This window comes from Castor canadensis, chromosome 7 (assembly GCF_047511655.1).
Source record: "Castor canadensis chromosome 7, mCasCan1.hap1v2, whole genome shotgun sequence".
Taxonomy (NCBI): domain Eukaryota; kingdom Metazoa; phylum Chordata; class Mammalia; order Rodentia; family Castoridae; genus Castor; species Castor canadensis.
Window position 1 is genome coordinate 79,552,302 of NC_133392.1, and position 23,668 is coordinate 79,575,969.

Consider the following 23,668-nt stretch of genomic DNA (forward strand, 5'->3'; position numbering starts at 1 on the left):
GCTGAAGTCATCTCACTCCTCCTGTCACTCCTGGAACAGGAGGCAGGGGAAAGGGGAGAGGGGACAGGAAGGCAAGGAAAAAGGGAGAGGAGAGGAAGAGGACGGGGTGGGGGGGCCCATCCTGTCTTCATAGTCTTCACCTTGAGCTCTGGAGACCACCAGCCTTGCCAAGGTGGGTAGGCTGTGAAGGTAATGCCTTATGGCTTTATACCTTTGGGGAAACTGAGAGTGACAGGCCAGAGAAACTTGCCTTAGACACTTGTCATAAAGACAAAGGTGGAAGTGAGTTGCTGTGTGCCACTGGGATCCTCTAAGACAAGATCCCGTGCAGCAAGCACCTGGGAGCGCTCTGTCAGCATGCAGCCTCCTGGGGCCCTGCTCTACTCAGCACAGTAATTGGCTAAAGTTCAAACCTGATCATATATCTCGAGCTCTACTTTACATTCCAGCATCCCCTTGTCCTGGAAGACCATTTCCAAACTCCCCAATTTTACACATACGGCCTTTATTATCAGGGACCTGCCTATGTCTCCAGCATAACCAGCAGCCCTGGTGTTTCACTAAGCCACAACTCTATTGCTGTGCTCTTACACACAGTAGTTCCCTTGAGTAAACAACTGTCACCTCTAGCTTCAAGGTCAGCTCTTCCTGAGTGTGTCAGTATGCCAGGCTGCCATCACAAATACTACAGGCCTGGTAGCTTGCATGTCAGAAATATACCGTCATGCAACTTGGGAAAGTCTGGTGTCAAGCAGGGTCAAGATCAAGATGTCACAGGGCTGATTTCTCCAGATGCGTCTCTCCTTGGATGGAGATAGCTCCTACTGCCTGTGTCTTCCCTCTGTGTGACTGTCCTCATCTCATCATGTGGGATTTTGGTTCACCCTAACAATTCTGTTTTAATTTAATCACTTCCTTAGAGACCCTGTCTCCAAATAAGGTGTGTGGGGGGGGGCGGTGCTTAGGGCTTCAGCATATGATTTTTGACAGGAACACAAGTAGGCCATGTAACACAAAGCTCCAAATGGGGAAAGAAGTTGATCGGTCTGCAGGGGCCTGAGGAGTTTCCTGAGCAAGAGACTGCTAACCTGAGTGTCCTGACCAATGAAGCCAGGCGGGGCAGGTGACCCACCTGTTCCTGTCCCCAGGGGCCTTGTGCCCTCAGCATTGCTGTGACACCCACTGTGTCACTGCGACTGCTGAGTCTGTGCTCTGTAGGAGCTCCTTGAGTTTTGGAGCCATGTCTTACCTTTGCCCCCCAACTCCTAGCATATAGCAGGGGCTCATATGCACAAAAAGACTGACAGAAGTTTTCTGGTGGGATTCTCTCCATGTGCCTCTTTCTGGGAACTCTCTACCCTCCCCCTTTCACTCCCAGTTTCTTACATCAGACAGATTCATGATAGAGGACCAGATCTAATGCGGGAAACCATCCCAGATTCTTCCCCCGAGCTGAGTGGGATGCTCCACCTTCCAGACACAGAGCCCTCCCTACCTGTTGTCCTCTGCCTCTGGTTTGGTTACACGGGAGGGGGTTTGGTCATCAAAAATCACTGCTGAAACAACACTGGGCTGGTTAGAGCAACATCAGGCCACCAAGCTCGTCCTCATCTCTGATTGCTCTCAGTTCTCTCAAGACCCCTAGGAGGAAATCAAGGCAGGGAAGGAAGTGAGGCACAGAGACAGTGAGCAGCCTGGACAGGTCACACAGCAGGAAGGGGAAATGGGAGAAGCTGGGAGGTTTCCCTTCAGGTTGTGAATCTGCCCCAGGCTTCTGGACTTAACCCTGAACACAGAGCCTGCTGCTGTCTATGCCTCACCTGCTCAGTCCTGAGTTACATTTTGCTACCTCAGGCATCATTTCAACCCCTCACCAGCCTGGTCCAAAGGGTGAAGGGCTCTGACTCTTCTAAGAATTAACTGTGGTCCAAGAGAAATCCCTGAAATACAAGTCCCTAGCATCGCTAAAATTTGCTGACTGCGTTTTGGTCATCTACTCTGTACCCTTCTGTGACATGAGGACAGCTCCACTAATTATAGGACCATGAGTACTGGATCTCTCAGATGTAACTGAAGAAGTTACACGCAAGTTCTATGTATCATTATCCTAGTAGTAGCTATCTTTTATTCTGTGCCATACCTTAGACAAAGGGGCTCCTGGGTATCAATTCATTTAAACTTAACAACCCAGTAATGCTGGTTCTCTTGCTACATTGCAGATGCAGAAACTGCATGGGAGATTAGGACATGATCAGACAACAGTGGCCTAGGATTCACACCCCTGCTTTTTCTCTAATCTTCCACACCTCTCTGTCATAAAGTCATGTTCCATTCCAGACCAGAATTGAAATGGAAAAGCTCACACTGAGAGTTTACAAAACACACCTGCCAAGTGGGGTTGGCTAAGTTTGTCCAGATCAGGGACGGTGCATGCCCAGCTGGAGAGCTCTCACAGAGGGGACGCTAACCACTCAGTTTCATGCTCCTCTGACCTCTCTGTGGCCTGTCTCTGACTCTCCCTGCAGCTGTGGGACCATGGGATTCAGCAAGGAATTAGTCCAATTGTATCCTGTGAGTCTTGAACTCCTCCCAGCTAATAATAACCATAGCTCACCCTGCAGCAGACTTCACAAATCACAGAAGTGGACAGCCAACTGATCCTTCTCATGGCCTGACCCAGAAAGTGGTGGCTATGATGAGTCTCTGTGTCCAGGTAATCCAAAAGGACAGAGGGGTGGCAGCTCCCTGGCCTTGTGCCTAGGAAGCTGTTTAGTGTCAATGTGGGGTGGGGCCTATGGAACCTGAGCACCAAGCTGGATCTCCATTTGGGTTTACAAAGAGAATACAGAGGGGAGAGGCACAGCCCTGCAATGTGGGTAATGCAAAAGGAACAGAACATGGTCCCTGCAAAAGGCTCCATAAAGACTTAGAGGACAAAAGACAAAACACAGAGCAAAAAAGAGGCAGTGTAGGCTCTCAGACATGTGTGAGTGATTGGAGCTGCAGAGATCACCTTACACCCCGGGGAAATCAAGCAGGTGGTGGTGCTGTGGGCAGCAATGGGGTTTGAAAGTAATTACCCCAGCTTATTATTCAGAACAGTGACGTTTATAGCTGAACAAGTCGGAAGAGAGCAAAGACATGCTGCGATGGATGGAGCACCCTTGGTGATCTTTGGCCTTCTTGACTCATTGATATCCTGTAAATTGGGGCTGTGGCAACATCTGGCGTAGACAGCTGGGTCTGGGAGAAAGATATGCAGGCTAGAAGGCAGGACGCAAATCTCTCAGGAGTGTCTCGTGCCTGTGAGATTCCAGGACAGCTCAATGCCTGAATCTGAAGAGTGCACAGGAGCAAAGAGAAGACTCTAAGGGTCAGGAATGGCTCCTTGTCACCCAGACGCAGACAGGGCTGGGTGTGGGGTTGGGATGCCTGCCTCCCACCCTGTTATGAAGGATCCATCCGACACTCCTGGGTGTGGGGTGGCCCTGGCCTGTGCTTGGCCTCTGCATTGAAGTCTCTCATCTTTCTTTCAGCCTAGGACCCAGCTGCAGAGGCAGGGACTGATCAGATGTTTTTCCTTTGTGAGCATCACACTTCCTTTGTTTTCCTTTCTCCTTCTTTGTCTTTATTTCTTCCCTTAGTCTGGCTCAGCACCGAGAAGGTAATAGGGACTTAACAAACAGCTGCTAAATGTATTACCTTCTTCTTCCTTTTGGATAATTCCTTCAGCATCTAATTATGAAATTAATCTCAGTTCTACTGTAGAAAGTCTTGAAAATAAGAAAAAGTATAAAGGGACAAATAAAAATTCTCTGAGTTTCCACAACTCAAGCACTCAGGTATCAACACCATCTTCTTCCAGCCTGTCAGTGGCACATACTTTTACATATGTAGCAATCAAAGTTGGAGACATGATTTCTGATAGCCCTTGTTATCTGCAGTTTTTCTACAGCCTCAGCTACCCTCAGCTGATCACAGTATGTAAATATTAAATGAAAAATTCTAGAAATACACGATTCAGAAGTTTTACCATTCTGAGTAGCATGATGAAATCTCACCCCAACTGTTCAACGTGAGATGAGATCACTTTTGTCTGGAATATCCACTCTGTGTATGCTACCTGTCCCTTACTCACTTAGCAGCCACCTCACGTAACAGACCAATTGCTCCAGAATCACAGCCCTATGTTCATCCCAGTGCCTCTGTCAGTCATCTCACTTCTTCTCGTCATACATCTATTGTATTAGGTTACAGCATCACAAGAACAAGGGTGAGTTCAGTATATAAGATACTTAGAGAGAAAGAAATAGTGAGAACACATTCACATACCTGTCATTACAGCAAATTTTTATGTATTTTATAATTGTTTATTGTTTAATCTTTCACTGTGCCTAATTTATAAATTAAACTTCATTATAAGTATGTATATATAGGAAAAACATTGTATATACAGAGTTCAGGCATCCACTGGTGGTCTTGGAACATATCTGGGAGGGAGGGAGGAGGAGAACCACTCTGTATGTAAGGGTATAAGTATATATAGTTGCACAGAGTCTTCTCAATGTATGATTGTTTTTTCAGTTATTTTAACAGGAGACTTCCCACCCCCCACATTGTTTCTTAGAGGAAAATTGCATCCCAGAGCCTGCACAGGATTACACTGGAAGATGAGTCATAATTTACATAACTAATCTCTTCTGATAAACACTGGTGCTATGAACAGCCATTGTGCATCCTCAGGGCTCTTTGGGGTCATTCCCTGACAGGGAGTGAGTGGGTTTTCTCCTTTTTCTTTATTTCCTCACTTAGAACAGATCAGCATCAGGCAGTAAGTAGGGCCTTATCAAACAGCTGATAAATTGCTTTACACTGACGACCACCTGAGGCCAAGCCAGGGGACTGTGGCCTGTTCACTCTTCTGTAGCTTGAGAACTCAGCAGGATTGTCACAGTACACAGCACTCTGTACCCACAAGTCATTTTAAAATGCCATACACCAGTAAAAGGAAGCAGCACAAAGACTGTGAGAGTGGAGAGAAGCAATGTGTGGGGGTCAGGAGTCTTGCTCAATGACAGTGCACATTGGTCAGCTCAGGGCCCCCTCAGAATGGACACGCAGAGGCTCTGTGAGGACATGCATACAAGACATTGGGAAACTCTCTAAGGCTGAAAAAGGAAACTTGTCTCCTAGTAGCCTAAAAATAGTTTAATAAGCAGATGTTAAAGTCAATCAATCCACAGTGCCTCTTCTTTCCCTGAAAATGTGTGTGCTTGTGCTCCTGACAGACAGAATGTCAGTTATTCAGATTCACATTTGTAAGTCTCCAACAGAAGCCCCCAGTCTATTTTTCTTATTTTCTATCAATCCACTTGCACAAATCTCATATTCCAGCTAAGAGAGAAATCCCTGTCTCATCTAATCATGCCCCCAGACCTTTGCTAGGCCAAATGCCTGCCCCTAGAAGGCTGTTTCCTCTGAAAGAAGTTCTACTGATTTTTCCAAACCTAGGATTTGCTAAAGAGTCTAGTTTTAGGGGTCTCACTTGGGTTCTCTTCCCTGTCAAGAGTCAATGATGAGCACCAAAATTTCATACCTAGCACACATAACACATCAGCTCATGAAAGTGTAAAGGCAGATAGAATGAGTGCTGTGTCCCTGGTTGGTCAGTGAGGAGGACAAAGGAGTGGCAGACTGTTATGGCACATATTACTGAGCGACAGAGCAGGACTTGTTAACTCAACCTACCCGTGGATTCTGGACCCAGGGTAGAGGCAGGGCACACAGAGAGATCCTCTCACTTCTGATAAAAATGCTCCTCAACATAGCCAAGATGCAAAATGGAGTGAAATTCAGCTTTTGGATCTCCATGCCCCCAAATTCTAACAGGCTCCAAATGGAAACAAAAGTACTGACTGGTTCTCAGCCCCTCAAGAGAGTCTGATTTCTGGGGAATGCTTTCCAGTTGATCTGACATGTTTCCCAGGCAGGAGAATTTCTAGAGACCAGGGTCTGAGCAAGGGCAAGAGGTCACAAAAGCCCAGGTCAGGCCAGATAGGGGAGACTGTTTGGATCATCCAAATAGTTCATCACTGGCTTAGGTCAAGAAGGGAAGGACCCAGCTCTGATGCAGAACACACACTGGGTGAAAAGATGAAAACAGGTTTCAAATGGTGGTGCTGATGAGAGTCACTGTGGAAGGGGAGGCGAGCAGGGGCTTTCTGGGGGTGTCAGGGGGTGTTAATCACACAAGTGCTTTAAGAAAAATGTTCAAAGTAGAAGTCCTAAAAGCCAAAGAGTAAACAAAAGGCCTGGGAAGTATTTTCTATGTTCTTCTCTTTTTAGGAGAGGAAACATTCCCAAGTGAACAAAAATCTCTACTTGCTTCTTTCTTATTTCTCTCCTTCCTCGTCTCTTAACTACTATTGGCATGGTATATGTTTTTCAGTTGTATTAGTCAGCTTTTCATCACTGTGACAAAACACCTGAGATAATCTACTTAAAGGAGGAAAAGTCTGTTTTGCCTCCTGGTTTCAATCCATTATTGCTTGGCTTTGGTGGTGGAACAAAGTTTCTCACCTCATGGCAGCCAGGAAGCAAAGAGTGAGAGAGGAAGGGCCTGAGGCTCCAATATCCCCTTCAAGGGCACACCCCCCCAATTACCTAACTTCCTTCCACTGTACCCCACCTCCTAAAGGCTCCCATCTCCCCCTCCTCATAGCATAACAGACTGAAGACCAAATCTTTAGCACATGGGCCTTTGGGGACATTTAAGATCCAAACCATGACATCAATCATTGCTTTTATATTTCTACAAACATCTATCTCCTCTATATGTGGAGAGTTCATTTTAAAAAATTGTATTATCCCATATGCTACACTCTTCATGTTGCTTTCTGTGCCAAGAATATTTTTGAGATCCATCCATGTAAGCACATTTCATTTCATTGGATTTTTCTACATCGAGTCTATTGTATGAAAGTCACACAGAGTTATAAAGTAGCTGTACAATACAAAGGTGCCAGTTTGTTCCACTTCCTAATTAACACTTGGTCTTTTCTTTTAGTCACCCTGGCCTGTGGTTTTGATTTGTTTTTCTGTGGTGACTAATGCTATTGAAAATTTTTGTGTTTATTTGCCATTTTGATATTCTCTTTTGTGTAATCTCTGTTCAAGTCTTTTGCCAATTTTTTTGATTGTTTTATCTGCTTTTTTTTCTTGTTAATTTGTAGGAATTATTTGTGTATTTTGGATAGAAGCCCATTTTTTTATATGTTGCAACTATTTTCCCAACTTATGACTTGCCTTTTCATTTTCTCAATTGTATATTTTAGTGAGTAAACATTCTTAAATTTAATAAAATTATTTATCAATCCCTTATTTTGTAAGTAGTACTTTTTACTCTACTATTTACCTAACATTTGCATCTCTCAAATCACTTAGTATTCCCCTGTATGACCTCCTAGAAACTTTGTTACTTTATTTTTTGAGATTCATAATTTATCTGAGGGTTTTTTGGGTAATTATTTTCCTCCAAAAAGACTTTGAGTTGATCCAACATCATTTAATTAAAAGACTTTGTTTGCCTTTGCTCTGCTATTTTATCATAAATAAAATATCCATATCCTAGCAAGTGTATTTCTGAAGTCTCCACTTTCTCACTTATCTGCGGGTGTGTTCTTTCCTAATGTCACAAACTTGATTCCCAAAGCTTTGTGAAGTGTAATATGCAACAAAGCCACTGCCATATTTTCTTTCCTACTCTTGCATTGCTACTCTTGGCCTTTTGCTGAAATTTTCATTTCAGCTTAAAAATTTACACACACACACACACACACACACAAATCTTACTTTTTTAATTGAAATTTCATTGAACTATCAGTTAATTTTAAAAAGAATTAAAATGTTTACATATTGCACCTTCTATTCCATGAACATAGTACCTGACTCTATTTAAGCTTTATAAATTTTTCTTAAAAATGCTTTAGAGTTTTCTCTGTAGAAGTCTTGTGTATCTTTCATTAGATTTATTACTAGACCTGTGGTCTGTGTTGACACTATCCTAAGTGTTACCTTTTTTGTATTTATTCATCTAACTTTGTCTTTTGGTATACATAGAAACACAGTGGGGATTTTCATTTTTCTTATGCTTTATTCTGTCAACTGCATGATTTAAATCATTTTAGTTTAATAATATGACTTTAACTTGTCTCCCTTTAAGCATTTCCTCCATTTGTTTTTCTCTTTCAGAATTCTCTAAGTTACTTATATAATTTTATTCTTCCACCAAGAAAGAGAACAGATAGTGAAAGAAGAAGACCTCAATGATAGATGGAAGGAAAGCTACGAAGAGCAAGCCAGTGGTGCTTGTGTACAGGGACAGAGATATTATGTATTCTGTTCTCTTCAGCTCTCGTTCTGAAGGCAAAATGGGTCTCCCAGGTTGGGCAGATAACAGATCCTACCATTTTTTTGGAGCAATCTGAATGTGGAAGAAGTTATCACTTCCCTTCATCCAGGACCTACCTTCCTACTGGGCCAGAGAGTATAGTCTATTTTTACCTCCCCAGAGTCTTACTGCTACTGCTAGCTATCATTTAGTAAAACTAAATTATTACCTCATTTAGTTCTTTTGATGTGTGGTATACATTTCCATTTTACAGATGAGAAAAAGGTCACAGACTTACCGGACTTTTGCAAGATCGCTCTACTTGGCCATCTGACTGATTACCAACCCAGGCTGATCCGACCCCTGATCTCATGCTTGCCCACTGGCTTATCTCCTCTCCCAGCTAACTAAAGACTCTTAGAGCACTGGGTCCATTCTTCTGGGTCTCAGATCTAAATAAAAAGGACTTACCTGAGGGCTTTCATTTGTGGAGCACGAGGATCATTCCAATCAAGATTTTTATTAGGACAAGAGGGTGACACTGTGGGCAGCAGGACACAACCTTGGGAAACAGTGGTGTTGTCAGCAAAGAGTTGGATGAGAGGCCAAGCCAGGTTTGTTTCTCATGATTGCTTCCTTTCAGGAGGCAGTTGGGTAGTACTTCCTCACCCCATTCATGTCTGCCTGGTACTCTGCAATGTGTCGTTATTTGGAAGAGGATCTTTGCAAACAGAATTAGTAAGTTAAAATGAGGCCACACTGGATTAGCTGTTGCTATGAATGTCCACCAAAGGCTTGGTCCCCAGCATCGTGTTATTGGGTGGTAGAACCTATAGGAGGTGGGGCCTTGTGAGAGGTCCTTAGGTCACTGGTGGCGTGCCCTCACAGAAAAAAGGATTACGGTAACTAGCCTGTCCTCCCAGCTTCCTGGCTGATGAAAGGCTAGCAGCTTGCTCTGACAGGCACTCCTCCCCATCATTACCATTCAGCACCCTCACAAAAGCCCCAGATCAATGGAGCTATCTAATCATGGACTGGACTCTCCAGAACTGTGAACCAAAATAAACCTTTCCTCTTTATAACTTAATTGCCTCAGAAATTTCATTATGATAACATAAGACTGACTAATACAGGTGTCCTAATCCTACTAAACCCAATGACTGGTGTCCTTACAAGGAGAGGGCTCAGAAACAGACAGACTCAGAGGGAAAGAGGCCCTGTAATGCAGAAGCAGAGACTGTACTGTTCCACCTCAGGAAAGCTGGGGATTGCCCACTACTGTCCATGGTGCAAGAGGAAGAAAGGGCCCCCCCTTAGAGGTTTTGGAGAGAGTGTGGCTCTGCTGGCACCTGATTCTTGGTTTTTGGCCTCCAGAACTCTGAACAAACAGATTTCTGTTGTTTGAAGCCCCCAGTTTGTGGCAATTTGTCACAACAGTCCTGAGAGACTAATAAACCTATTCAGGAGTGAGAAGGAGCGTCCCTGTTGAAATACCTGAAGTGGTACTCACAGACACTGGGAACTTCTGACTCTCCATGTCTGCCTTGTGGAGTGGCCTGTACTTCTTGTCATCAATGAAATGAAAACCTAGAGCTAATGGATCAGCTTCTCGCCACGTTTGCTCTAAGCCATGAAAGACTTCTCAAAACTCATGTAGCCAACCTTGCATGTGTAAATTGGCTGAATGAATGAATTTGCCTGTAAATGAAGGACTTGGCAGGCAGAGAAATGATTGCACATGTCTGTGGAAGTAGGACTTCTTCCTTTCTGTGAGGGTGGGCGGTATGGTTTGCTCTCGAGTAGAATCACCTGCTGAGTGTCTTTCAAACAGTGCCACAGTGCCACAAGACAGCTCTCTTGCCCAAGAGGGAAGAGGACAATTCCTTTCTGGAAGAGTTCCTGAGAGGTTTAATCACCTGAGTTGTGACTCATCATCTTAGCATCATGGTCACAGCTGTTTTCATGGTGACCTGTCCCTCCTCTTCCCCAATGGGAAGTACAGAACTGTGGTACCTACAGTGGTTTGGTGAAGTCACATGCACCTGTCTGTAGTGTACGTGTGTGTCTGTGCACTGCAGGGATTTGGGGTTGTGAAGTGTGTACATCAAATGACCACCGTTAGATAAAGCTGAAAAACCATAACCAACCTTGGCAGTCTCTGGCAGGCTCCTACAATATCAAAGATTTTCAGACGGTCCTCCTCCAAGAGGGAAGCATTGAAGAATTAAGTCACTTGGTCACACATTTTAAATCTTTCTAACATTTTCCTGATTCATCCTAGGATTATCAGCACTGCTGTTAGTGGGCCGAAGTGTAGACAGCTTTCTAAACAGAGTGGTAATTCCACTGGTTCTGGCTTAATAGACATGGTATTAGATGTTTTCCAGTTTGGGCTACTGTTCTCAATAAATCTTCTTCCCTGGAGGAAATAAAGAGGGATATAAAAGGAGAGTGGCAGGAGAAAAGGCATCAGTCTTGACTGATAATGATTCCAGAAGCTTCTGTTCCAGGGAGAGAAGAGAGAGATGTGTGACTGACAGTGCTATTAGTAGACACAGTTACCTTGTCCTCAGCCCTGTTCGTCAGCTTTGCTAATGCTGAGCTGCGTCCCTGGGGAATGTGGTCCCAAGGTGCTTGTGAGGGAGCAGTGGGAAGCATGAGCACTGAAGGCAGTGGCTCCAGGTGCTGTGGAAGCAAATGGCAAGCAGTTACTCAGCAGGCCTGGTCCCCAGCCAGCCTCGTAAGCTTCACCAGATCCTGCAGCAGAGCAGAGTGACTTGACTGATTGCAAATCCAGACACATCCACAAACTGCTAGAAGACATCACACGGTGTTTTTACGGCTTTGTAAAGCATGTTTTGCTTACTGCCTCAGACACTGACAACTGGCTGGGAGGCTGGCAGGGAAAGGCAGGAATCCCACAAGCAAGGCAGCATGGGTATTGCAGCTAGGTCTGCGGATCCTGATGCCTGCATTCTTTCTCACACAACTACCATCCCGAAGACAGTCGTGGCTTCTAAATGTGGTCCTAGATTTTCAACTTGATCTACTTTGCCATAAATCTACACCTGTCATCCAGGTCTGCCCTCTGAATTCCTTGCCTTTCATGGATGTATCTACCATTACTGCCAAGTCAATCTCTTTGCACTTGCTGCCTATTCCTTCCATCTGGAGCATTCTCTGCTTAGATTAGCTGCTACCCTCTTGGCTGCCTACCAAACTTCTAAATAAAGGGCAGCGACTTCTCAAGTTTTCTCCAGTCCACTCCTTCTACCTCCTGCTTCTTGTCCCACCCTTTTTCATAGCCCTTCTTGCTGAGCCTCTAGTTGTCAGACTGCCTGGATGTCTCCCTCACCACGCTGCCACACTCTCCTCTGCGGCTGTCAACAACAGCATGGCTGGGCTCTACTGGCTTTTGACAGGGAGTGTTTAATGGATGCAGGAAGCAATGAATGAGTGAATCCAATGAAAGATCTCTGTGAAAGTCCCAATGGCCTTGGGATGCAGTGAGCTATTGTCCTAATCTGTCACACACGTCATTATACATCATGTTAAACAAGTCCTGAGGGACCAGAGCTCCCTGAACCAGGCTACACACTTCCTTCCCAGAAGGAAGTCCAGTTGGATTATAAACTAAGGTCAGAGATAATTAGCATGGCAGACATCAGCTAGTGTGGCCAATTATCTCATGTATCTGAGGAGGGAGTTCAACTACTAACTCAACTAATACTGGCTTGGCATGTGACTTTGAGCAAGTGTCCATTGTCTAGCGTCCCACTCAGGACAGCCATAAAGACTGGTCTCTACCTCAGGGATAATGAGGTGGGGTTTGTCAGTGAGGTTGAGGTCTGATCACCTTGAGGTATACAAGGCCATGAAAATTGCCCCCACTCTTCTCCACCATGTGAGTGGATAATCTAGATTCAAAAGGTTACTCTGGGGAGGGTCACAGGTAGAGAGTCTGGCAAAGGAAGAAATCTGGGATGTATGTTTTCATCAGTGTGGGGTCCAGTGAAGCCACTATAGTGCTAGGGCTAAGTTTGAGGGACCATCCTGCATACTGTCTTCCTCATGTGTCTTCCCTCCCATAGTCAAGTTGAGAGGCTCATTTCCAGCCCCAGGTGGTTTGTCTGTCTTGGTGATTTTCATTATCTAAAGACTTATGCTGCAGGTATTGCACTCCTTCTCACTGAAGGGTAGAAAGAGTCACAGAGCAGGTCACATGTGGTACCCAGAATGAGCCTTTTTTATAGGAAAGCCTAAGAACACATAAAGAGGAGCTTCTCTCAATTTAAAATAAAACATGAGTACAAATAAATCAAGACGCTCTAAAAACTTGTTCGAGTAACCCACAGGAAGAAAAGAAGAGAAAGCAAAAGAACAAGAAACAGAAGAAACCATTAGACTTAGGCTCTATTATGTCAATAATTACCCTAAATGTAATAATGTCAGTGATCCAAGTACACTAATTGAAAGTTATAAATCCACAAAGTAGATTAAAAACATAGTTGAGGCCATCATGGCTGCCTCTGCCACCACTTCACCCCTGCATCATTGAGGGTGGTATCTACATCTCTGAGTGACACCCGAAACTTCCAGGACTGACTGCCAGAACGTGACAGAATCAGCTTGTGATATAGTTCACATAATTATATGAAGCTTACCATTGGGAAATAGAGCAGTTATATTGGCATATCATGACCTTGACCTCAGCCATAAACCCTGTTTCAATTCTTTCTTTAGCTTTGAGAATGTGCAAGAGATGACCTGGCTTTTGCTCAGCAGGAGTTCTCCACCCAGCTGGACGAAGCACCCTGTTTCCCAACCCTGCAATGGATGAACTGGCCACAGTGACGCCTTCTATCCCTACTGCTTACATCGTAAAAGAACCACTTGTATTGGAGTTGGAGCTGGAGACTATATCCTCAGCTTTGCATTTGATCATCCAGAGTTTGTGGAAGGCCTTGTGCTCATTAACACTGACCTTTTTGCTCACGGCTGGATTACTGGGCAGCTTCCAAACTCTCAGGCTTGACAACAAATGTTGTGGATAAATATTTTGGCTCATCACTTTGGACAGAAAGAATTGAGGGTCAACCTGGACCTGATTCAAACTCACAGACTGCATATTGCCTAAGGTATCAACAAAGAAAATATATTGCATTTTTAGGGGTTCCTATAAGGGACATATGGACCTGGAGATTGAAAAACCCATACTGGACCAAAATGTTAACAAATTGAAAACATTAAAATGTTCTACTTTGCTGGTGATAGGGGACAATTGGTCTATATTTGTTGCTTGGCCAAATGCCTGAAAACTATAAATACAACCTTGGTAAAGAAGGTAGACCCTCGGGGACTGCCACTGTCATTCAGTCTGGGAAGCTTCAAGTGCTTTGTTCAGGGATGGGGCTATATACCATCTGCTAGCATGGCCTGGCTTACCCTGTCATAACCCCACCCAACCTTGAGCAGCATTGGCTCTGGAGAAAGTCCCTTCAGCCAGTCTATCACCAGCAATCATCAAGGTTGGAACTCAAGAATTTCGTTAAGTCCCTTGAAGTCCTGGGCAGACAGCAGACCCTCGAGGTATCCTGCTAAGCTCATGCTCCTCCTCTGGATTGTGAAAGTCCATCCGTCTTGAGATGACCACTCCATAATACAACACTGCACCCTGTACACTGACCTCCAGGATCTTCATGTGTGCATGGCACTGAACCTCTGCTAGCAGGCTGGATTTGACATTCTCTCCGCTGGCTCACCCACTTTCTCATAGGCACGAAGAACCACTGCAATGCCATCACTAACATTCCAACATCTTTATCTGATCAGTTCTGCACAGCTTCTCTTGCCAGCTTTTTTCCTGGGCTTGAACTATAAGATCCTCTGATTCCAACTCCATGTGTGTGCAAGTGTGCAGATCTGTGTGTGCGCAAGCGTGGTTCTGTGGTTTTAGACATGCCTGCTTGTAGTGCTTCTGCAAAAAACAAGTCAGGGATGTTTTGCATTCCCCGGGGTGCTTTAATGGGTAATGTGCACAACAGATTCCTAGGACAAATAGACCACTGTGCTCTCTTTTGGTTTAAATTGGTCAACAAGATTTGAAAAGTGGTTTCAGGGAGAAGCCACACTGAATTATGGGGAAGACCATAGTTACTGTTCAGTCGATTTGTTGTGACCAGTGGTAGAAAGGTACCTGTTACATAGGAGGCAGGCAGGGCGGCCAGCCACCTCCTTCCAAATTAATTCACATGTACTTTTCTATAAATAAAAGAAAGGATGTATTCCTCCAGAAGCCCATGAATGATGAAGTGCTGACACAACATGGAATTTTTTCCCCAAGGAGTGGATGTGCTTAATTGCTGAACTTTCTTAGCAAGAGGAAGGTGGAAAGCAAATTGCCAGACCTCTGTTCTATAGAGCCACACTGCTGTCACTGTAGGCCTGATGCTACCTTCCTGCTACAGGTGCTTTCCAGGTTTGCAATAGAGAGTGTTCCCCATCCCTCAATCCCCCAAAGGGACAAGTGTGGCTTAAAAGTTAGGTAGATGATGAGAAAATTAGTAGAGAGAGAACAGCAATTGAAATAAAATCATGTTTAATAAGGATAGCCTTGTTTCCATCAAATGTAATGAAAAGGACATTAAATGAATATAGAACCTATTTTTCAGAAAGATTCCCAATGTTATGAGCTCTGTTTTGTAGGACGGAAGAGGCCTTCCTAAAAAAGGGCAGCAGCCCTGGTCAGGTCAAACTGTTTTCCACTTCCTGTCCAATGTAAGTGAGGGGCAGAGCAATCCAAGTGTCCTGCTGGGGGGAAGGTGAGACCCACAGCCACAGGTGGGAGCCCCACTCCAGAGTACGGAAAGTAAGCTTAGAGCTAGCTGTACATCCTGAGTGTGAGGAAGGGCTCTTCAGACACATGGTGTACTTTCTGCTGAGATAAGGAATGCACTCAGCCAGAGAATGACTTTTTATAAATTGTTAAATGAAGTTGTGTGTCCCACTGCTAAAAAAAAAAAAAAAAACAAGCATGATTTAAAACATGCTGTCTGCAAGACAGCTACAATGACACACAGATGTCATATACAGTAACTGGGTAGGTTGAAAGTAAAAGGACAGAAAGTTGCACCATTAAGGCTTAAAAAGTAAGAGTAGCTATATTAGTATCAGATAAAGCAGACGTCAGAGGAAAGGAAAACAAGAACCTAGAGACAAAAAGAGATCTCATAATGATGAAAACATGAATCCACTAAGAAGATATAACCCTGTTAATCTCGCATGTGCCCAACACAGAGCCACAGAACACGTGAGCCAGCGCTGATGGCTTAAAGGAGAACTAGACAAACTGACCATCATGCCACCAACTTTAGCAGCCCATACTCAGCAATGAACAGAACTGCTAGCCAGAAAAACCCAAAGATACAGAAGAATTACGCGATACCCTCAGCAACATCGCCAAAACGGACCATAACCTGGGTCATAAAACAAACCTCATGATGCTCAAAATAATTAATACAGACCACAGGGAGTCAAGCTAGACATCAAAATCAAGATGACAACAGGATCATCTCCAGCTACTTGGAAACTAATAGCACACTTGTAAATAACCCATGGGACAATAAGAAAGTCTCAAAGGAAGTAAATTAAACTGGAAGGATAACACATCAAACTATGTGGGGTTGAGTGAATGCAGTGCCAAGGGGGGAAATTATAGCCCTAAATTCTTAGTTTAGAAAAGTAGAGCAGTATCAAATCAATAGTTTAAGGTCCCACCTCAAGAAACTGGAACAAAAAATAGAAAATTAGCCCCAAGCAAGGAGAAGAAAGGAAGTAATAAAGAGCATAAGTCTATGAAATTGAAAATTGGAAAACAAAAGATCAAAGAAACAAAAAATCAATAAACTTGATAGACCTCTATCACATTTGACAAGAAAGATACAAATCATCAGCATCAGAAATGAAGCAGCATGTCCATCACTGCAGCTATTAAAGGAGGAAGGCACAGCAGGTCCTGTTCGGGGGCTGACACCAGTAGAAGGGGGGAGGATGTAAGGAAAGGGTATAAGAGGATGAATATGGTAGAATTATTATGTACTCGTGTATGAAAATGGAAAAATGAGACCTGTTGAAACTGTTCAAGGAAAGAAGAAAGATGGAGGAAGTGAATTTAACTATGATACATTGTAAGAAGTTTAGCATATGTCACAATGTACCCCCAATATAATAATAAGATTTTTTAAAAAGAGAACTGGGCGTGATTCAAGAGGTAGAGTACCCACCTACCTGGCAAGCATGAAGCCCTGCGTTCAAACCCCGGTACCTCAAAAAATATTAAAGAAAAAGGTAAGAAGAAAATTCTAGGATCAGCTTTACATTCAGTCAACAACTTAAAAAAATGGATCCACTCCTCATGAAAATACAAAGATGCAAAATTTTGATGAGAATGAAACAGACAACTCAATGGTCCTATAGAAGGAAAGAAGTTGAATTTGTAAGTAAGCTCCAAAAAAAATCCCAAAAAAATCCCCCCAAAAATCCCCAAAAACCTTCCCCAAAGGAAACTCCAGAACCAGTGGGATCCTTGGGGAACTGTACCTAAGCTTTAAAGAGGACTTAACAACAATTTCACAGGATTCTTCCAGAAGGAGCACATCCCTGTTCACTTTATGAGGCTGAGATTTCTTTGGTTTAAAAGCCAAATTACACTTTGGTATGCAAAACTGAAGACAGAGCAAAAAGATAGAAAACTACACACTGAAATTGCTCACGAACTCTGATGTGAAAATCCTCAACAAAATAGCTCAAAGCAAATCCAGTAATGTATGAAAGGGATTATACACTATGAGTAGGTATGCAAGGCTGGTTCAATATTTGAGAGTCAATCACTGCAATGCAATATTTCAGCAGGTTAAAGAGAAAAGGCCAGAAGATATTGTCAACTGATGTTTAAGAAATAGAAAAGAAAACAGAAAAGGAAAGGAAAAACATTTTTGACACGAAAGGAAAGTGAAATTCCTGTCCATAAGGAAACAGCTGTGTCTTATGCTGGCTTTGCCCAGCTGTGGCAAAGACTGAGATTAGTGTTGGCACCCTAGAGCTATAGACATGGGAAGTGTAGTAGACACAGATAGGGAAGAGAGTAAGAAAAACCATTTGGATTATGGGCTCAGAGAGACTAAACCATCTGCTTAATGTCACAGCCAGTAATTGAGAATCACGGTTTTGATAGCAAATCTTAATATATGTGCACCAGAGTATGCTGGAATTGTACTCCTGACCAAAGTCTGTGTGTGTGTGTGTGTGTGTGTGTACACAATAACTTACATATGTATATGTGTATATATATGCACAATCGATATGCATATATGTATATTGCATGCATACCAATGGAAAATATGTCTCAAGAAGAGAGTGAACACAGCAGTTTGAAATTCTCACAATAATTTGAGCTAATGACTTTCACGTTTAACTTATATTATGGAAGGATAACTGGCTTCACAGACTCAGGGATCTCGCTTTTTTCTCTTTCTTAATAGCTTATATTAATTGTAAAAGGGGTTTCACTGTGATACTTCTACACATGCATGTAATGAACTTTTATCAAATCCATGCCCTATATCACTGTTGCTTATCCCCTCCCCCTTTTAAAAAAATTTTAATTGGTTTCATTATTTTGTTTTCATGCATGCATGTGAAGTACTTTCATCATACTCACCCCCCATTTACCCTCTCCTTTCACCCTCTGCTTCCCTCTGGTTCTCACCCCCAAACAGTGTCCCAATTTTAAACTCTTGTCATTTTTCTTCTGCTTGTTTTTGTTTTGTTTTGTTTTTGTCTAGATTCCCCATCTGAGAGAGAACACGCAATTTTTGTCTTTCTCAATCTGGCTTATTTCACTTAATATGATTTCCAGTTCCATCCATTTTCCTGCAAGTGATGTAAATTTCATTCTTTTTTATGACTGAGTAATACTCCATTGTGTGTATATACCACATTTTCTTTAGCCATCCATTAATAGACTCCTGGGATGATTCCATATTTTGGCTGTTCTGAATAATGCTGTGATTTACAAGGATGTGCAACTGAATGCTGACTTACTTACATTCTATCAGATAAGTGTCCAGGAGTGGTTATAGCAGGATTGTATGGTAGCTTTATTTTTTGTTTCCTAAGAAGCCTCCACACTGATTTCCATAGTGGTTGCACCAACTTACATTTCCACCAGCAGTGTATGGCATTCTTTTCTCCCCTCATCCTCATGGCACTTGTTTGTTTTCTTGATTGCCATTCTGACTGGGGTGAGAGAGAATCTCATTGTAGTTTGGATTTGTGATTCCTTTATGGCTAAGGTTGTTAAACATTTCTTCTTGTATTTATTAGCCATTTGTACTGCTTCTTTTGAGAATTGTCCATTCAATTCATTTGCCCATTTATTAATTGAATAGTTTGTTCTTTTGGTGTTTAATTTTTGGAATCCTATGAATTGTGGCTCTTAATCTTTTACACAATGAATAGCTGGTAAAAATCTTCTCCTCTTTTGTAGGTTGTCTGTGTTTATTAAAATTTTTATTTATTTTATTTTATTGTTGTGCTGGGTGGGGGTACATTGTGGCATTTACAAAGGTTTTTACAATAATCAAATATATTATACTTGAATTTATCACCTCCACTATGTAAATTGTCTCTTGATTCTAGAAACCTTTTTCTTTGCTGTTATTAATTTGATATAATTCAGGGGCCTAGTTTTACAAGTTGAGATTAAACTTGAAGACAAGTAAGGCTTGCCTGTTGTCACACAGCTGCTCAAAGGCAGAAGACAAACTAGGCCTCTCGCCTCTCCCAATCTTACAGGAAAATGGTTTATGCACTGCAGCTCATGGAAATGTGCACTGTGGATGCACCACGGGTGCCTGTGTTATGTGAGAGAACAGCATATGTTTTAAAAATGCAATGCTGTGTGAAAGCCCAGCCTCATTGTATCACTAATTGAGATTATAAATGTGGCTTTTGTTATAAACTGTCTCAAATCCTTTTAAGATTTTGAGGAAAATACTTTATAATAAACCCACAAAATTAGATCTCATGTTCATTTGATCTACAAAATGAACATTCCAGAAAATATGGTATATTTCCATTAATATTCAATAATAAAATCTGGTTAGTGTCAGAAGATGTAGAAGAGACTGGTTTAGAGGGAGGGATTGCCCATGTTACCTACAAAAGTTGTTCATAAAAATGGAACTCTGCCCTGTCTTCCCTTCAGCACATCTCAGAGCAAACAGCTGTCCAGAACCCCTTTCTTCAAAGATCAGGGCAGCATTCCCCCCACCCCTTGCCAGTAACCCATGTTCTGAGCAGTTCTTGAATCTGACCTCTCTAACACCAACTACAACTCTGTGCTTGGAACACTTCTACGCTCTTTGTACATGTTCTCCATTAAATATTCACAACAGTTTTCCAAGTAACCACAGTTGGCACTCCATACCCATGGGCTCCTCACTCATGGATTCCACCAACCTTGTGCCAAATTTTTTAAAAAAAAAATTGCATCTGTAATAAATAGGTATAGAACATTTTGTCATATTTCCTAAAGAATACAATATATCATTTATTTCTGTATCGCTTACCTTGTACTAAGTGTTATGAATAACTAGAGAAGATATGCAGAGGTTCTATGCACACAGTGTGCATTTTATATAAGAGACTTGTGCATCCTTGGATTTTGGTGTCCTCAGGGGATTGTGAAACTAATCCCAGCCAGTACCTCAGGCAGCCATATTGTGACCATTCCAGGTTACAGATGGGTGACTAGTAGATTTGTCCAGCAAGGCAATAGGTAAGTGGGAAAGCTGGTCTTGGGATCCCAAAAGATTCAGATTCTGCAGCCTAGCTCCTTCCTCATTCTTATTGCTCCTCCCATGCTAACCTCCCTCATTATGGGTCCATGTGGAGTTTCCTTCCAGGATTGCACGCAGGGAAAGTCCAAGGGACTGCTCAGAGGAGGGCGGGTGAGGGTAGTCTTTAGAGGTCATGTTCTTGGGCTGACGTATGTGCCTAGAATTTTGTAAAAATCTCAGGAGCAACAAGGATCCAGATGGTAATAGCCAACCATTACCTGGGAGAGCTCACAAGCCACCCACAGCCACCACACACAACCAGCCAAACACTCCTGGACTTCCATCCCAGAAGAAATGGCCACAGACACGAGTGTGGTGAGTGCCAACTACCCTTCCAGCTGCACCTGGCTCTGGATCAACTCCCTACTGATATATGGGCTTTTGCTTTGTGTTTTCCAAAAGTTAGGGAAAAACAACAATTGGACCTCAAGAGACAGGCAAGTGATTAAAGAGAAAAGCACGTAGATCATCAAGGGAAAAGTTGAAGGAGATGGAAAGTTGGTGGGAAAATAATGAGGGCAAATGACCTTATGAACCTTGGAGGAAATCTTCTCTGGAGGTATTTTCAAGTAGGAAGGATGCAAGATGATGTGGTTCTGTCCAAAAAGTGGTGGCACAGATTCTGGGTTAATCCCACTTTCCAAGTGGCCCTGATGTAATCATATGACACTTCTGACAGTCATTCCTGACCTAGAGGATTTGGGAGAGAATCAAGTATGACAATGGTCCAAAAGTCACTGAATCATGATGAGTCTCTGTAACTCTATGGTAACTCTGTCTATTGAGGCCATTGAAGAATGGTGGCTACTTACTATTTCCTCTTCCTTAAATACTTGACAATAAAATCTGGTTAGCTTATTTTTGGGTTATATTATAACCTCTTCCATATATACCTCTGAGAGGAGACCGCATTGAGAGACACAAATTAGTGTTCAGAAGGCAAGAACCCACACAAACATGAAGGCAGATCCTTGTACTTCTGGAGAGCACAGTCAGTGACATTAGGGCACAGGGGACAATAGATACTGTCTGTCTGTTAGGGCTGATATTACAAAACATGGTAAACTAGGTAAATTATGAACAGCACAAGTTTCCTGCTAAGAGTTTTAGAGACTGGAAGTTCCCAGATGAAAGTGCCAGCAGATCGGGGACCTGGTTAGAAGGCTTGCACTTCATAGATGGTGCTATCTAGATATCTTCACATGGTGGAAGGACCAAAGACGGACAAAAAGTGCTTCTGGTCTTGTTTATAAGGACACTAACTATACACTCATGACTACACTCTCATGACCTACTTATCTCCCAAAGACCCTATCCCCTAGTACCAGCCCATTGGGGGTTAGGATTTCAACATATGCTTTTGAAGTAGGGATCAGAAACATTCAAAACACAGCTGATATACCCTGGAGGCAGAAGAGGTCTGGGGGTCAGAATGTGGAGCCATGTGGCAATCGAGTGGGGACCTCCATAGAAGAAGAGTCTATAGGCTGGAGATACTGCAGGGGTAATGGCAGTGGGGAGGCTAGGCTTAAGGCAGGCTCACCTGGAGCAATACCATGCTGGAGGCTGAGAGAAGGGAAAGGTGAGATTGGGGGAGGCCAGGGATACTCACTGTGGGGCTCTTAGAGGAGCTGCTCTGTATGCTCCTGAGGACTATCCCAGATGCATGCTACCTAGGGTCTCCCATTTCTCTGATTTTGGTAGGGATTTCATCAGCCCTCTTGACAATGGAAATTCCAAGGATTACAGAAAAAGAGAACAAATGCTAGAGGAGCCCATTGTCCATAGCTGATTTTCTCAATCTTTTCTCATAATGCCCACTTGGCAGGTAACAGACCACAGTCATGGATACCCACGACTCTGATGCTGCCTCTCCCCTGGCTTCATCAAGAGATGTTGGAGACTGAGAAGCACAACATAAGGACAGTGCCATCTGGTGTCTTCTTGTCTATGAAGACAAATGAATATGAATGTTCTCTATTAAAAATTAGTTTTTATTCATAATTACTAAAGCAAGAATCTTGGCTGGAATCAACCACTATGTCTTCAATAGGTGACTAGACACCTAAATTGTGGACATCCAGACAATGGAATATTATTTCATGCTAACAAGAAATGAGCTATTACGACACAATATGCATATTACTAAGTGAAAGAAGCCAGTCTGAAAGGCTACATATTAGATAATTGCAGCTAGATGAGATTTCAGAAAAGACAAAACTATGGAGTCAGTAAAAAGGTCAGTGTTTGGCATGGGTTAGGAAGCAGGAAAGAGTAAATAAGTGGAACACAGAAACTACTCTGTGTGATGTTACAATTATACACGTCATCATTCTATACAACATAAGAGTACACCCTAACATGAATTGTGGACTTTGGGTGGTTCTGATGCATTAGTGTAGGTAATGAGGCTGTCTGGGGGCTGGTGGCTGGGAGTGTGTGGGAATCTTCACACCGTCCTCTCAAGTTTGCTGTGAACCTAAAACTGCTCTAAAAAAAAAAAAACTCTCTAAAAAACAACCATTCAACATAAATGCTCTGTGTGTGTCAGCTAATATGCTTGACACAACTCATGATCCATGCAGCTGCCAGGATTTGAAAGAGGCAGGATTCATCTGCACATATTCGCCTTCATGTACATTGTCTGCTGAGAATAATACAGGAACTAAAAGCCCTCATAAGTGGAAAGAAACTATGCTTGGTGCAAAGGGATGCAGCCACCACAATGGCAACTGCAGAGGCAACTGAGTGAGGTCTGTCTTGGCACATGGTGGACTGTGCTTGACTCTGCTCTGCTCAGAAGCCCCACTGTTCCCATTGAACAAGGCTCAGGGGCCAGGCTTCTAGAACCTCTGCCCACATCTACTCTTGGCAAAGTTAGGCTGTGGATCTGGACAATCAACTCTCCATGATCCATGATCAGAAGAACGAGGAAGGCCAACCCAACCAAAGAGTTTCCTCTTGACTGTGCATTTTATTTCGGACTTACCAGCATCTGGGGGCTGACTCATACCTCACTGTGGTAACAGGAGGGGAGAGTACTGCTCACAAGGGAAGCTCCACGCAGGGTCCCATTGCACAACCATGTGGTGATATTAACCACACTCCTCCAGAAATAAAGTCAAAGGCTAGCCCTCCATGTATGGGTTCTCCTTCAAGGTAAGGGACCTGCCACACATATGCCTTCCAAGGAATAGTGATTGCTTCTTTCAGGGAGCAGAATTGAATCCTCTTAAGAAAGTGAGCAGCATCTTCAGCCTTAATAGTGTGTAGTAACTCTGGCAGCATCACTATTTTTAATAGCATTGCTACTGTCTAATTTCAGAACATTTTCATCAACCCTAAAAGAAAATACATGCCTACTAACAGTAACTCCCAT

At 43.0% G+C, this 23,668-nt stretch overlaps 1 pseudogene; it reads left to right on the top strand.

Moving 5' to 3' along the window:
* The first annotated feature begins 12,206 nt into the window (after nucleotides 1–12,206).
* LOC109674434 (protein NDRG3 pseudogene) lies at nucleotides 12,207–14,033 on the top strand (annotated as a pseudogene).
* The last annotated feature ends 9,635 nt before the right edge of the window (nucleotides 14,034–23,668 follow it).